This window comes from Schistocerca gregaria, chromosome 5, assembly GCF_023897955.1.
Source record: "Schistocerca gregaria isolate iqSchGreg1 chromosome 5, iqSchGreg1.2, whole genome shotgun sequence".
Classification (NCBI taxonomy): Eukaryota; Metazoa; Arthropoda; class Insecta; order Orthoptera; family Acrididae; genus Schistocerca; species Schistocerca gregaria.
Genome location: NC_064924.1, coordinates 511,888,850 through 511,902,433, shown reverse-complemented (window position 1 = coordinate 511,902,433; position 13,584 = coordinate 511,888,850). Strand labels below are relative to the sequence as shown.

At 44.7% G+C, this 13,584-nt stretch overlaps 1 protein-coding gene and 1 non-coding gene across 6 annotated transcripts in view; one reads left to right on the top strand and one right to left on the bottom strand.

The window, feature by feature from the left end:
• LOC126272055 (uncharacterized) overlaps nt 1-13,584 on the top strand; it is a 209,273-nt gene that overhangs the window by 147,146 nt on the left and 48,543 nt on the right. The window lies entirely within an intron of this gene.
• Trnas-cga (transfer RNA serine (anticodon CGA)) lies at nt 2,425-2,499 on the bottom strand. The gene has a single exon. It is a non-coding gene; the product is annotated as a tRNA-Ser (tRNA).

Below are 13,584 nucleotides of genomic sequence, written 5' to 3'. Positions count from 1 at the left end.
GTAGCTACTTTGAATGTCCGATTTACCCCCTGGCTCTCTACTGCACTCCGCAAATGGAGACGAAACGTGAGGTTTATAGGTGAAATCCATTCGACCACGGCATAAAAGCCCGGAACACATTGTTGTTGTGACTCTATAACATATGTTATTTCTGTCGACGCTGTTATTAAAATAGCGCAGATAAATTTTCCCGTTATCTATAATACCGCAATAATTCAACCAGTCCAAATTTTACAAATAAAAGTTACTTCTTTCTTAGAATGCAAGGTTTATTTATAAACGATAAAGGTAGCGTTACTGCTATGGCTAATTAACGTTTCGGTTTTTTATTCGGTAATTAGTAAAAAATAAAAAAAATACCTTCTATAACAGAGACCACATAAATACCGAAAAATATCGGGTGTTTAGAACTAAAACACCGATATCGGTTTTAACCGGCCGATTTTTCCCATCAGTACCTCCTTGATAAACTTGTCAGCAGCCTAGCAGTGCCATCTAGATTTTGAACACGCACAGTCCATGAGAGCTGTATTACAGCTAAGAAAATAACTCTGTGCTCTTCCGAATATTACGATTGTTTGAGGGAAATGTAAACGGATACAGTGAATTATTTTGTGAATATTACAGTGCTTGAGGAGTTATAATCAGGTTCTATGATAGTGACTGCTACTGATGAATTCAAACTGGCTCTCGTTTACAGTTCATTGTAAATACTTATTTCCCTCATACTGGTTTGAATTAATAAATGAGGTGGTGCCCTATGTATTGAGACTTTATTGTAGCATTTAGGAGTATCCCCGAAGACCACTGAAAACTCACTTTCTCTAAATCGCGTGTTAGGAGGTGCGGTCTATGGAGAAGAAATTGAGTGGGAACATATACTGAGGTGACAAGAGTCATGGGATACCTCCGAATATCGTGTGGGACGTGCTCATGCCCTGTGGTTAGGTAGGTTAGGTTAGGTTAAGCAGCTCTACGTGGCATTGACTCAACAAGTCGTTGGAAATCCCTTGCAGCAATATTGAGCCATGCTGCCGCTACAACCATCCGCAATTACGAAGATGTTGTCAGTGCAGGATTCTGTGGACGCACTGACCTCTCGATTATGTCCCATAAATGTGCGATTGCGGCATGTCGGACACTCAGGGCATGGATGTTTTTCTAACCAGTCGCGAACAGTTACAGCCTGTTGACCTGGCACATTGTCATCCATAAAAATTCCATCGTTGTTTGGGAACTTGAAGTCTGTGAACAGGTGAAACTGCTATCCATGCAGTCAATGATCGGTTCATGTGGACTAGAGGAACCAGTCCATTCCATGTAAACACAGCGCGCACCATTCTAGAGCTACCATCAGCTTGCACTGTGCCATGTTGGCGACTTGGATCCATGTCTTCTTGGGGTCTGCGCCACACTCGGACACTACCAATCAGCTCTTCCCAACTGAAAGCGGGACTCATCTGACCAGCGCACGGTTTTCGGGTCGTTGGGATGCAACAGATACGGTCACGAGGCAAGCAGACGCGCTGCAGGCGATGTCGTGCTGTTAGCAGAGGTCATTGCGTCGGTTATCTGCTGCTATAGCCCGTTAACGCCTCATTTCGCCATATCGTACTAACGGATGCGTTCGCCGTACGTCGCGCATTGATTACTGCGGCTATTTCACACAGTTTTGCTTGTCTGTTAACACTAACAAATCGACTTAAACACCGCTGCTCTCGGTCGTTAAGCGAAGGGTGTCGGCCACTGCGTTATTCGTCGCGTGGGGCAATGCCTGAAATTTGGCGTTCTCGGCACAGTCTCGACACTGTGGATCTAGGAATATTGAATTCCCTAACGATTTCCGAAATGGAATGTTCCATGCCTCTAGTTCCAACAAACATTTCCCGTTCAGAATCTTTTAATTCGCGTCGTGCGATCATAATATTCTTACATGAATCACCTGAGTACAAATCACATCTCCGCCAAGGCACAACTCCTTTATATCTTTTGTACGCGATACTACCGCTATTTGTACACGTCCACATTGTTATCCCATGCCTTTTGCTGGCCGGCCGCTGCGGCCTAGCCGTTGTCGGCTCTTCAGTCCGGAACCGCACTTCTGCTGCGGCTGCAGGTTCGAATCCTGCCTCAGGCATGGATGTATGAGATGTCCTTAGGGCCGGTCGCGGTAGCCGAGCGGTTGTAGGCGCTTCAGTCCGGAACTGCGCAACTGCTACGGTCGCAGGTTCAAATCCTGCCTCGGGCATGGATGTGTGTGATGTCTTTAGGTTAGTTAGGTTTAAGTAGTCTAGGGGACTGATAACTTCAGTTGTTAGGTCCCATAGTGGAGCCATTTGAACCATGCATTTTGCCTTAACTAAAGATGGCTTTAGATGAGATAGGTAGACCTCTACTTGAAACTTCCTTGCAGATTAAAACTGTGTGCCGGACCGAGAATCGAACTCGGGACCTTTGCCTTTCGCGGGCAAGTGCTCTACCAACTGAGCTACCCAAGCACGACTCACGCCCCATCCTCACAGCTTTACTTCTGCTAGTACCTCATCTCCTACCTTCCGTTATGTTTGGAAGGTAGAAGACGAGGTACTGGCAGAAGTTTGTAGAGCACTTGCCCGCGAAAGGCAAAGGTCCCGAGTTCGAGTCTCGGTCCGGCACACAGTTTTAATCTGCCAGGAAGTTTCATATCAGCGCACACTCCACTGCAAAGTGAAAATCTCATTATGGAGACCTCTACAGGGTCGTCCAGGAAAAAGTGCAGTGCAGTCATGCTGACGTTTACCTCTTCATTACAGCCCTCCACATGCCAACTTCTGCAGACTACGACACGTGCAATTAGTGTGTCCGACGTAGTAACGCATCGCGTCAGGAACTTCTCGCTTTAATAGGGGAAACGTTACTGTTACAATAGACAATAGTAATTTTCTAGCTTGTCCTTGACAGCGCGCGCATTATCGTTGATAGAGAGAAGGTGCACGAAGTGATCCCGCATATTGCACGCCGCAGGAAAGCCAGCCGCGTGTGTGGGAGCTACGGCAGCTGTCTCCGTTCTCGGGGTCGGGGTTCGAGTGCTGCTCAAACAACGGAGCCGCTAATCCCCCCCCCCCTTTCCCGCCCCTCCCCCCCCCTCCCCCGGACCTTCCACCCCCTGCCGGGACGGCCACAGCGGGCGTGCGACACGGCACCATTAGCCAGGGGTGCACCCCTCACTGAGCCGAGCCGTGTTAGGCCACTGTGCCCTTCGCTTCGCTTACATGCGCTAGTGTTCACTGTGCGAAGCTCTTCTCCAAAGCAAGGCCCACTACTGTCTAGAGGCGTTCACAAAGGATAAAGACTGCACGTCAGTTTGCTCTTCACACACACACACACACACACACACACACACACACTACGGACTCTCAAGAGCGACCATACGATAATTTGAAGGAGGAGGGAGGACAATACCTGAAGGGGAGCATTATTTTTAATATTTTCGAAGACGAATGGCGAGTGGCAGGTAGCCGATAAACAGGTCTAGTTCCAACCCAGTTGAATACCTGCGTAATACTGATTTTTCAAACATTTTGTTGAAAGGAAAACGTGTGACTGGATTATATTTCCTCTTTCCCTGAGAGCTAGGGTCGTGGTCGTCCTTCCTCCTCCTCCACCCTCCCACCGCCTTGTCTCCGGGTATGGAAGCCCTTACACACACACACACACACACACTCCTTCCTGCTCAGTTTGTTGCACATCAACGATGGTGTTTCGTAAAAGATTTCATCGCCAACATCATTTTTTGTTGCCAACGTGTGTCGCCTTCTGTTCGACCGCATTAAACAAATGAAAATCGAAGAAGTGCGAGTTCGTCACGCACTCTGCGAGATCCATACGAACTTAATTGTGTCTACAAATGTTTCATCCACCCTGGGGTCTCGACGTTTTTTTGCCTGATATCGTTCCCGAGAATTCCAATACATTGGAGAATGTTGTAATTTAAGTGAAATTTTTCTGTGTAATTTCGCATTCGCCGTTGTAAATTTTCGTTTATTCCCTTATCCGCTTCCTTATCTGAGTGGTCAGCGCAGCGGAATGCCATGTGAGGCACCCGGTTGTGGTCCCGAACTGGGTCGGACATTTTTCGGCATCTGGGGCTGGGTTTTGTGTTCTCTTCATCACCATTTCATCCTAATCGACACGCAAGTCACCGCGATGGCGTTAAATTAAAAAAGACCTGCACATGGTGGTCGTGCTCTGGTTGGGCTCCAGACCTGGCCACATGCGTTATCATTTATTTCATTAATTTTGGAGCTATATTAACATGTTGTGCTAATTGGCAATTGCACATGCGATGAATTCGTCTGCTGTCATCCCTGTTGCGGTTACTGGTAAGGTTTGACGAAAGTCACTAGAGGCAGAAACGGTACAGTTGCCCGTGGGGTTATTGCAGTGACACAGTGTCGAATTGGCTCAAACGACTCTTGAGCACTATTAGCCTTAACATCCGAGGTCATCAGTCCCGTAGACTTAAAACTACTTAAACCTAACTAACCTAAGGACATCACACACATCCATGCCCGAGGCAGGATTTGAACCTTCGACCGTATCAGTCGCACGGTTCCGGACTGAAGCAGCTAGAACCGCTCGGCCACCGCGTCCGGTACATAGTGTCGAATTCTTCTGTGGAATGCAGGAACGAATATTTCTTGGGATATCTGAAGCTCATCCCCGGCCATGGAAGTGCAATCCTGCGTCAGTTACCAGCGTTACTTTTCTCTGAAACATCACAGATTCTGTACGTATTGTAGGCTTGGCCTATCAGGGAATGCTTGTACGTAGAATGAGCAGTTCGTGAAGGACCTCTCGTGCCACCGCCTCCGTGGCGCGGCACTCGCGCGGACTAACGGCCATCCCTGTGAAGTGGCAAAAGCATCTTTCTCTCAATGGTGAGGGCTTCATCGCAGTTCAGCTCAAAATATTTGTAAATTATACACACAGACCTCTCTCTAGGTTTACTCTGGTCCATTACTGAAAACCAGATCAAGATCCCGACAGTAGTTCCTGAGATTTCTGACGGATGTCGAATGCACTGCGAGTTTGTAATGACAAAAAAGATTTTTTTTATGTGATACGATTGCAGATTAACAGTTTTCGGATTTTTTCCCGTAACCTTTACCGTGAAACCTTCCTCCTTCCCCAATTTCATATTCTATGTCAATGGGAACTGTCCAATAGGTTGCGATGAGCTAGGTTGAAAGGGTACAGTACCGCTCGACATTGAAAATAGGTACAACATTCTTTGTTATTCTTGTCAGAACAACATATTTTTTGTAATAATAACTCCTATTCACTTAATACACCGAAGCCAGATACAAGTGTAGGAAAGAATGACAATTTATTTATTTAATTGATCACATGTCACTCCCACAAAATAAATTCCTACATCCAATTTAGTGAGATCTGCAAAATGAATCAATGTATGGTCGTCTGCTAACCGCAGATAGTGAATGTGGAATATATGATCATCTTTGAGACGGTTCTTTGGTCACCTTTGGTGGAACCAAAGAAATGAAATTGACCTGAGCTTTGAGCGCCTGAAATGTGGCTGACCAATACGATAGGAAAGTGCTCCTCCACCTCGGCCAAGGTGCGAGATGACCTGAACGGCCATGTTTCAGCATGCTGGCGCTGGATCTTGTGCTGGTAAGACCTGTCTCAGGTGTGCTCTGTAAAGACAAAAGAGTGGAGAGATGGTATGCATCTGAAATAGTTAATAGTAGTTTGGAATAATTATTTCTCTATTTCAGGAACTTTTTTTTTTGGGGGGGGGGGAGAATTAATTGACAGGCAGGTAATATTAAGGGGATCGTAGTAACCTTTGGAAGTGACCAACGGTCACAATGAAACCACGTGTAGCAATATGTTGAAATACTTGCAGGTGCTAGTACTAAGCTGAAATACTTCAGAGTGCTAAATTTAAGCTGAATTACTGGCGTGTGTACTATTAGTTGGAAATATTTAAGAAATGGCGTGTGCAGGACACGAAATTAGAGACGAGTACTTCCACGTGGTGAGTACTGTGTGAGTCTCAATCTGTGTATGAGACAAAGGATAAAGAGAAGTACTAGTCCAAGGTATCAGTTTAGGACTCGCGTGTGTGACGAATATGATCTTAATATTACTTTGCGTGTTACGTTTCCGTGTGACGCTAGATTCAAAATCTAATACTCGGAGAGTGAAGCAAGGTGAGTCATCCATCTATCCAGCAACGCCACTTGGCTTCCATTGCACAGGAAGACGTGCATATATCCTCCAGAGTTCGTAGTAGGAAAGAAAAGTTACGAAGTGGGGCAGTGTTGTGTGAAACTGGGATGAATACTAACTGAAGTGGGAAAGCTGAAAGTGAAGTGATTCTAACGTTGTGACCATTCTTTGTGATGTATTTTATGTTCCCAGTGTGATGTATTTCATGTAATTTAAGTATGTGTGGTTTGCATGGGAGAGTAGCAAGATAAGTTCAGAGGCAGTGGGTTATGCATGTTACTTTTTGTACCGCTCGGTCTGGAGGAAATTTTCGTGATGATGAGTGTGAGAGTCGAAGTGTGAGATATAGCAAAAGATCCACCATCCTATCCAGAAAGTGCACTGTAGCGTTAGATAATTACGAGACCATAAGATAGAGAATCACCAGTGTAAAACCATGCCCACTGGGCGGAGTTTCTCATTTGTAATTGTATAAAATGTAATGGTGTGTATAGGTTATTTTTGAATCATAATACAATTTATCAGAATAAAAAAGATAGTGAAGATCGGTGGCCTTGTTCTTCAAATAGTGTGTAGTCGTGATATCCAGAATTTATAATGTGTGCGCCATTCATATTCAGTGCGATGGTCACGTGTTGGTCAAAACCGTTGGGTAAGAAAGAAAATGTGGTATTGCCAGAGCGTAGTGAACGATCAGAGCTGTGTAAATTACTAATAGTCAGATGTGCGTTATCCGTTTCCGTTGCGTAATATTCAAACAGGTGAATAATTTGTAGCTTAATTGTGTTTACTAGAGCTCATAGTCAGTCATTGATGTTTCTGCGAGAAATCAGAATAAATCTATTCGCTTGGCAGACCACTCATCTTGCAGGCCTGACTGCTTGATGCCACAGTATGAGCAAGGCATGTGGGTGCCTCTCAAGGTTTCTAGCGTGAAAAACTGGCCGTTTCTTTTGGTTGCATTGACGCAGAACCTTAAACTTTTTAGACCGGCAAGATACCGCAAACCTTACTATTTCCTGATGAAAAGGGAGTTTTAACAGCATGATGGACAGACGACAAGGTTACGAATTCAAGACATAGAGTCTGTAAAAAGTCCGCGCATGTTACGGCATTTTATTTCTAAAGGTCCGACTTGATCATATACATTGTACAATTAACGGTTACCTGTTTCTGCCATTTGATACCTTCGTAGCTGTTGTAAACAGAAAAGCGGTGGTGTGATTGGCTAAGTTCAATTACCAGAATCAAAATCTATACCAGTCCTAGTGTTATATAAGAAAAATAAAAGAAATAACAGCGATGCATTCCACAAATACAAGCAACAAAATTATTTTTTATGGGTATCAACGACAAAATATGTATAGCAATGTAGTTGGTAAGTGCTGGTGTTAGCCTGGATGCTTCCAATATTTATACAGATAACTGAGGCCTGTTGGAGGCACTGCAGCTCGGGTACGTGAGTAACCAACATCGTAAGTTCAGCAGTTAAAATGCAGTATGCATTGTCATTAATTAAAATTAATTACTTCAAATGACAAACTGAGCATCTGACAATAAAACTTGAATTGACATACAATATGTGAAATTAAATTCATACTTGAAATCCACGTGAAATGTGTATGCAGTAATAATAGGAAGCTCCTAGCCTGCGAAAGTGAACAACAGAGAACTGTGTAAAAGACAGAATAAAAATTTTACGGGTAACATCAGATCTATAGATCGAAACGTTACACTATGACAAGACAATTAACTGTAGCAATACCAAGGCATCAATTTATACAACGCGCATTAGCAGGGGGAAGGGGTTCTATGTGCCCATACTAAAATTTTATCAAAAAGAAACAAAATTCATTAATTGTAGAATTAAAACAACAACATAGTTTTTACAGAGGTACCATGTGTAATCAGGGTCAACAACTTGGAAAACCATTTTAATACATTCTTAGCAATAACAGTGCATTTTCAAGAACTTGTATTATTGACTTTATGACCAACACAACAACAAAAAATGCGAATTCCATTCATTCTTGTTGACTAGTACTCTCAACATAATGTTTGAAGAGATATTGGTGTGCAACTAGGGCCCAGGAAATACTGAATATGTTCTTCATTGAGAAATACACCTGTACTACTGAAACTTATATTTTTAGGCTAAGTTTAGCTGAAAATTTTAAATTTATATGCAATTTGCTAGAAGAATTCATTAAAAACAATATTTTTTGCAGAAATCTAAAATATAAGGAAAATGACTGGGTTACAAAATTTTCAAAAGGGGGCATAAAGTACAACCTCCTCTCTTGGTATTTCAAGAGTTAAACATAATTGACTGTTAACTAAAATTTCGAAAATCCATGACACATTCGGAGTAGTATCTAGTGGCGCCGCCTCATGACTTCTCTGTAAGAAGATATGTTTGTTTGTGGCGCAGCGCCGCCATTGTGGCCGAGCGGTTCTAGGCGCGTCAGTCCGGAACCGCGCTGCTGCTACGGTCGCAGGTTCGATTCCTGCCTCGGGCATGGATGTGTGTGCTGTCCTTAGGTTAGTTAGGTTTAAGTAGTTCTAAGTCTAGGGGACTGATGAACTCAGATGTTAAGTCCCATAGTGCTCAGAGCCATTTGAACCATTTTGTGTGTGTGTGTGTGTGTGTGTGTGTGTGTGTGTGTGTGTGTGGCGCAGCTTGCGGAAGAAAAAGAAAACTCAGTCTCATCGCCGCTGGTGGCCGGCGCCCACGGCCACATGCCAAACTGCTGTGGCGCGCGACGCTGCTGAAACCACTCATACTACACAGAAGCGCCAAAGAAACTGATGGAGTCATGCGTATTCAAATACAGATATACGTAAACAGGCAGAATACGGCGCTGCGATCGGCAACGCCTACATGAGACAATGGTGAGGCGCAGTTAGATCGGTTACTGGTGCCACAATGGCGGGCTATCGAGATTTAAGTGAGTTTGAACGTGGTGTTATAGTCGGCCCACTAGCGATGGGACACAGCGTTTTCGTTTTCGAGGTAGCGATGAAGTGGCGATTTTCCCGTACGACCATTTCACGGGTGTACTATGATATCAGGAATCCGGCAGAACATCAGGTATACGTCTTAGCTGCCACCGCTAAAAGATCTGGAAGAACAGGACCGAAGACGACTGAAGAGAATCGTTCAGCGTGACAGAAGTGCAGATTTCAATGCTGAGCCATCAAGTGTCAGCGTGCGAATCATTCAACGGAACATCATCGATATGAGTATTCGGAGCCGAAGGCCCATTCGTGTACTCTTGAATGCAAGGCAGAAGGTTTTACGCCTCGCCTGGCCCCGTCAACACCGACATTGGACTAGTGATGACTGGAAACATGTTCCCTGGTCGGACGAGTTACTTTTCAAATTGTGTCGAGCGGATGAGCATTTACTGGTATGGAGACAACCTCATGAATCCATAGATCTGCATGTCACCGGCGGACTGTTCAAGCTGTTGGAGATTCTGTAACGGTCTGGAACGTGTGGAGCTGGAGCGATATGGGAACCCTGATAGGCCTAGATACGACTCTGACAGGTGACACGTACGTAAGCATCCCGTCTGATTACCTGCATCCATTCATGTCTATTGTGCATTCCGATGGACTTGGGCAATTCCAGCAGGACAATATGACACTCCACGCGTCCAGAATCGCTACAGAGAGGTTACAGGAACACTCTTCTGAGATTAAACACTTCCGCTGGCCACCAAACTTCCCTGAAATGGACATTATTGAGCATATCTGGGATGCCTTGGAACGTGCTGTTGAGAAGGGATCTCCAGCCCCTCGTACTCTTACGGATTTATGGACAGCCCTGCAGGATGCATGGTGTCAGTTCCCTCCAGCACTACTTCAGACATTAGTCGAGTCCATGCCACGTCGTGTTGCGGCACTTCTGCGTGCTTGCGGGGGCCCTGCGCGATATTAGACAGATGTACCAGTTTCTGTGGCTCTTCAATGCATACTGATGTGGACTCCGAAGTCGAAAGTAGAGATGGGCAAACTCGTTCATCCTTGGGAACTAGTTCACTGCTGATCGTTCTTTTTTGGGGAATGGTCATTTTTACTCGTTCACCGTTCAGTTGTGCTTGGTATATGGTTCTTATGAAAAACTGAAAACTAGTAGTGTAGGTGACTGAAGGATGGAGGGCACCAAGAGGGGGCACTTGCCTCCCCCTGGAATATAGAGTTTTTATTCATTACAGAATTCTTACACACTTTTAGAAGTAATTTCTGTGATTCTGCAGAACCTCTCGTTTAGCCAATCGTAGCCTTGTGTAGCTGATCGCAGGGAAATCATTCAGGGTGGCGCACGGAAAACCGGCCCCGAGTACAGACTGCTCGCCAATTACGGACGATGTGTTGCCCGTTACGAGCAGATACAACAAACATACAAACATCTAATAATTAGGCAGTGAAGAAATAACAAGCTAATGCAAGCAACAATTGTTAAACAATCGATGACGACTTTTAGAGAGCTGGAGAAGAGAACATGAAAATCTCACGCGATGCGCATGGGCTATAGCACATGTAGTCTTGTAAACCTGTTGGTGGCTGTTTCCCAACTTAATAGACCACAAGTGTCTTGTATAAAATTCTTCGTTTCGACTTCCACTACATAGCTATGCTACGTTGTAAACAATAATTGTTTAAACCCTGTGTATACTTCACGTTGTCTCTGAGTTCGTAGGCGAAGTAGAGACTTCATGGAAGCATAAAATAAATGTGGTTTTCTCATACTTACGTCACACGCTTAGTAAAAATTAGGTTATGTTGCATTATTAAAGTTAATGCAGCAATAATAATAATAATAATAAAGTTGGCAGTAATCAAGTTTTTGGTTTGAAAGCTCCTTCTGAACAAATGTTTTTGAGATAATAAGTAAATACGATTTTATGGCGATCTATGTATTTTCAAATGGAGAGGCACCGCTTTCCCTACTGAGCCAAAATGACCCACAACCCACTTTTTTTTTCAAAGAAACCAAACTAGGAGGTAATGAAAATTGGAAACAACCAAACATAAAAATAATTAGAGCTTTCCTAAGTGCAATGTTTTGTAGAAGAAAGATACACGAAAATCGTTTTATATGAATTTCTTATACTAAAAATTAAGCAAATTATTGAAAGTTAGCTGCTAAATCAAATCGATGAACCCAAAAAGTATATGAATAACAAACAAAAAAAAAACTTGCCTTGTTATAAGTATGTCTTCTGCTGTTCATCGATAGAATGAAGTGAGCTGATATGCCCTTTTGTTACCTGAAAAGACGTACCTATTACATGCAATGTAATTTTTATGTTATTTACGTAAATGTAAAATACTTTTGGATTACCGGTCGTGGGCGCTGAATAGACAGAACCAAGTGCAAGAACAGTTTGGAACACATGTAAAATAGGCGAGCGCAGTGAACGAAACGAACAACTGGATACTGAACTAACTAGGAGCAGTCGGCAGTGGAACTGTGACAGGTAGGTGGTCATGCGTAGAACGACGAATGCGGCCGAGGGAGACCGAGACTGAGACGAGCACGCGACCGAGGCTGGAACGAGAACTGCCGAAGTGACCGCCGCGACCGAAGTGAACTAGTGAACTATGAACCGATCGTTCCTTGGAATTCGTTCCTCGGTCCTTCCGTTCATCTTGGTGAACCGTTCCTCTGCACCCGTTCTTCGCGAACCGCCCATCTCTAGTCGAAAGCCCAGTTTAGTATCGAAGACACGCGTGGCAGGGCGCCTCGAAGTGTCGTGCGTGGATAACGAACGTGTGACGTCCGAGGAGTCGGAATGGCACGTGGCCCCTATCGGCCCTCTTGTTTCGCCGCGAGGTGTCGGCGCGGCTCCGCCACGCCACTTACAGTGCGGGCGCGCCGTCAGGACCGCACGTGCCCCGAACGCGAATTGTGGCCAACGGTGTCGCGCTCATCGCTGGCGGCGGGCTCCCTCTTTCTCTCTGCGGATTCCAGCTGCGGCACTCCTCAAGCTCGCGGCGAGTCTCCGCCGTTCATCCCGCGAGACTCCGTGAATGCAAATACAGCTGCTTAGACCCGATGTAGATCAACCGGGACTCGACCGTGGCAGTAACTTCCGAAGAGAAGCGCTCATATTTTTCTAGTTGGACGTGCGCGAAGTTCCGAGACGGGCTTTCGTGGCCCTAACCGTTGCTTCAGCATGCGCATTCTTCCCTGTAAGACTGTGAGGGAATGAGAGCGTACTTTTGATGTGATCACTCGATTTCAAGAAGTAGGTTTTCACATCTATCTTCAGAAAATGTACGAAGAGGTCGTGTGCTAGGCTACATCTACATCTACATCCATACTCCGCAAGCCACCTGACGTTGTGTGGCGGAGGGTACCCTGAGTATCTCTATCGGTTCCCCCTTCTATTCCAGTCTCGTATTGTTCGTGGAAAGAAGGATTGTCGGTATGCTTCTGTATGGGCTCTAATCTCTCTGATTTTATCCTCATGGTCTCTTCGCGAGATATACGTAGGAGGGAGCAATATACTGCTTGACTCTTCGGTGAAGGTATGTTCTCGAAACTTAAACCAAAGCCCGTACCGAGCTACTGAGCGTCTCTCCTGCAGAGTCTTCCACTGGAGTTTACCTATCATCTCCGCAACGCTTTCGCGATTACTAAATGATCCTGTAACGAAGCGCGCTGCTCTCCGTTGGATCTTCTCTATTTCTTCTATCAATCCTATCTGGTACGGAACCCACAGTGCTGAGCAGTATTCAAGCAGTGGGCGAACAAGCGTACTGTAACCTTCTTCCTTTGTTTTCGGACTGCATTTCCTTAGGATTCTTCCAATGAATCAGAGTCTGTCATCTGCTTTACCGACCATCAACTTTATATGATCTTTCCATTTCAAATAACTCCTAATGCGTACTCCCAGATAATGTATGGAATTAACTGCTTCCAGTTGCTGACCTGCTATTTTGTAGCTAAATGATAAGGGATCTTCTTTTCTATGTATTCGCAGCAAATTACACTTGTGTACATTGAGATTCGATTGCCATTCCCTGCACCATGCGTCAATTCGCTGCAGATCCTCCTGCATTTCAGTACAATTTTCCATTGTTACAACCTCTCGATAAATCACAGCATCATCTGCAAAAAGCCTTAGTGAACTTCCGATGTCATACACCAGGTCATTTATGTATATTGTGAATAGCATCGGTCCTATGACACTCCCCTGGGGCACACCTCAAATCACTCTTACTTCGGAAGACTTATCTCCATTGAGAATGATATGCTGCGTTCTGTTATCTAGGAACTCTTCAATCCAATCACGCAATTGGTCTGATAGTCCATATGCTCTTACTTTGTTGCCA